This window comes from Cetorhinus maximus, chromosome 16, assembly GCF_964194155.1.
Source record: "Cetorhinus maximus chromosome 16, sCetMax3.hap1.1, whole genome shotgun sequence".
Taxonomy (NCBI): domain Eukaryota; kingdom Metazoa; phylum Chordata; class Chondrichthyes; order Lamniformes; family Cetorhinidae; genus Cetorhinus; species Cetorhinus maximus.
Genome location: NC_135894.1, coordinates 7,099,955 through 7,103,563, shown reverse-complemented (window position 1 = coordinate 7,103,563; position 3,609 = coordinate 7,099,955).

The following is a 3,609-nucleotide window of genomic DNA, read 5'->3' as shown; positions in this document are numbered from 1 at the left end:
TGAAACTGGGGACAAGGACAGCTTTGAGATAGGGTAAGTCGGTGGTGTTGGATGGAAAGGTCGGGTGTGATCATATAACAGCGCACGGCACTGAGTGTGGATCTCAGGATGCAGCGAGAACAGCAGCCCAAGGAGGGTTGTATGTCCCGGGGATACCTGTAACCCTGGGCGGTTTCAAAACATGAGGGACGGAGCTTCAGTTGGAACCACGAGGGGTAAATTGGAGGCGGGGACAGTCAATGAGGAAGGAAGAATGGCTGTGAAAGCGAGTTATACTGAATACCTTGTCAAACACCAGAAGGGAAATGGAAAGCAATGAACGTGAAAAGGGGAAAAGAGACACACGGAAATCCTGTCGGAGTGAAGAACAGTACTTCTGCAAGGTAGGCATTCCTGGAAGAGTGCGGCAGTCAATTAAACACTAAGTTAAAACCTAAATACTGCGGATGCTGGAAATCTGAAACAAAAACAACAATTACTGGAAAATCTCAGCAGGTCTGACAGCATCTGTGGAGAGAAAGACAGAGTTAACGATTCGAGTCCGTTTGACACTTCTTTAGAACTAATGAGGAGTGGAAACTTTTTTTTCCCTCTCCACAGATGCTGTTAGACCAGCTAAGTTTTTCCAGCATTTTCTGTTTTTGTTATGTATAATTAGACGTGGAGTAATTGAGACAAAGGGAGAGGGGACCAGAAGGAAACATATCACTAATTTGCTGAATTTATGGCAGAAAGTTCGAAATTATGCGCAGATGAACAATAATGGGAGGGAATATCTCCTGTTGTTCTCGGTGCAGTAGCATTCCACGTCAGGTATAATACATCACAAATTAACTCCGTCAAATATTGAAACTGATGGAGCAAATGAAACCGCGTAACCAGCCGGATTTGAACCTACGCAGGGAAACCCTGATGGACTTTGTAGGCTATCGCCTTAACCACTAGGCCATGACTACGCTATGGGGGAGCGCAAATTACCCTGATATCGGCTCAAAACAATTATCAGCGCGAGACTCGCGATGTGATTTTGACTTCAACTGCTGGATCTAAATGCGTTTCAACACTCTGCTGCTTGCATGGATCTGTATTTTTCCTCATTTCGGCTGAATGTGGTCTGATCTGGGAAGATTTTTATAGTTCATTATTCTCGAAAACTGCATGTGTACTTGTGGGTTATTTTTCAATGTATTTGAAATGTAAAGGAGAATTAAATAGGCAGAAAAAAGCCCTTCCAGATTGAAGTCAGATGCAGCCGGATAAATGAACAAGAATAGAGGAACACGTAAACAGATCTTTAAATAGCAGATTCATGAAATTAATTTCCCTTTAATGCGCAAAATCAAAAGCACATCCAAATGATCCTTTCGTCATTTCAATGACATTTAGATATCCTTCCCTGCCGGCCTAATGGTTAGGATTTCCGCGGTTCTGGTTCGATTTCAATTCAGAAAAGTGCATTTCACAAAACAGTTAACATGTCAGATCACATTTGTGGATGAAGGACAATTGCATTCAGCCTATGAATATCCGCCGCATGCGGAAGCAGATTTCTATCAAGTAATAAGGGGCCTTTCACGTGTCAGGCGAAGCTGATAACATCGACACGATGTAAACACCCATGTTTTTGGTCTCAGCTCGAAGAAAATGTTAAGAGAGGCAGTGAAATGTTGAATCCACTGCACTCACTTCAGCAAGTGTCACAACGTTCAAAGCCATAATAGTCACAGAGGGAAAAAATATACTTTACATTTTTTTAAATTCCTGACTCAACTTCCGAATTTCCTTCCCGGAATTTTCGGCAGGAGATCACTCTCTTTCGGATACATTTGGATGGAAAGCGACCGCCCTCCGGCTCCGGAAAGCTCCGTTCCAATTCTGTGAATGGGGTAAACTTTGTTTGGACGGTGTATTACGAGTTCCCATAACCACATAAATCTTATGAACACGACCCTAGAAGACGACATTCATGGACAAATTGACCAGGTTACACCGCTGACAGGTATACCCAGGCACTAGCACCTCTGAGCAGATATACACAGGGGGACCACGGATGCACACAGGAACCTAGGGCTACCACAGTGGAAGTAGGGGTTCCTACGGCTACCACAGTTGGACAGGGATACACAGGAACAACAACTGGACAGGGGTGCACAAAACCTCGCACAGCTGGTTGGAATATTCAGGGGTTGGAAAATATTGGAGTCGATGCCTAAGGATTTTGGATTTTTAATTTTCTATCAACAACAAATAATTATAAGTTGCAAATAAAATTTATCACATTTTTATTCATTTTACGGGATGCCGTCATCGTTGCCAAGGCGATCATTTAATGCCAATCCCCATTTGCCCATGAGGAGGCAGTGGTGAACTGCCTTCTTGAACTGCTGCATTCACTGTAGTGTAGGCACATCCACAGTATTGTTAGGGACGAAGTTCCAGGATTTTGACCCAGCGACAGTGGAGGAACGGAGATGTATTTCCAAGTCAGGAATGCGAGTGGCTTGGGAGGGACTTCCAGGTGGTGGTGTTCCCATCTGTCTACTGCCCTGTCCAACTAGATGGGAGTGGTCGTGGGTTTGGAAGGTGCTGCCAAAACAGCCTTCGTAAGTTTCTGCAGTGCGTCTTGCAGATGGTACACACTGCTGCTGCTGTTTGTCGGTGGCACAGGGAGTGAATGTTTGAAAATGGGGTGCCAAGCAATCGGGCTGCTTTGCCACGGATGGTGTCAAGCTTCTTGAATGTTGTGGGAGCTGCACTCATCCAAGCCAGAGGAGAGTATTCCATCACACTCCTGACTTGTGCCTTGTGGATGGTGGACAGGCTTTCGGGAGTCAGGAGGTGAGTGACTCGCTGCAGGATTCATAGCTTCTGACCTACTCTTGTAGCCACAATGGTTCGCCCAGCTCAGCTTCTGCCAGGTATGACCCCAAACAGTGAAGCATTTTCCTCCTGATTCCCATTGGCTCCAGTTCTGCTAGGGCTTCTTGCTTCCACACTCGGTCAAATGCAGCCTAGATGTCAAGGGCAGAAACTCTCACCTGTCTTTGTTGACCATCTTCAGAAATGCTTTGTCTTCACTTATACCCCCTCTATGATATCCAGAGCAAATGAAGCTTCACACAGTGCGATGACATATTCTGGTTCTATATATGTAGACATGGGCAATTTCCATTAATTACTTTGTACCCCATAACTCTAATGGCTTTGACGTAGATACATGGTACACCTGTTCCTTTTTCCGATTTAATTGAAATAAATGTATCCAACAGATTGATGGGATGTGCCCAATGTGTGGGTGAAGAGAGTGAGCATGCTTTCTGCTTTTGTGCGCTGAATGTCATCTCATTTTCAGCCCACACTGCTGGCTTACAACAATGAGAAATGTGTAAATCTCCCTCTGTCGGTGCAGGGCCTCTCCATGAGCAAGTTCTCAACTGTACATCTTCCCAGTGACCATGGAAACGGGTTCCTCACAGCCCCAGGCTGAAGTTTCAGAGAAACACAGAGCGGGTTAGCCCCAGACATGCCGTGTCCAGGCCCACTGCCATGTGGACTCAGGAACCGAACTCGCAGCTGTGGGACAATAGCTCCAGTGCGATATGGATGCCT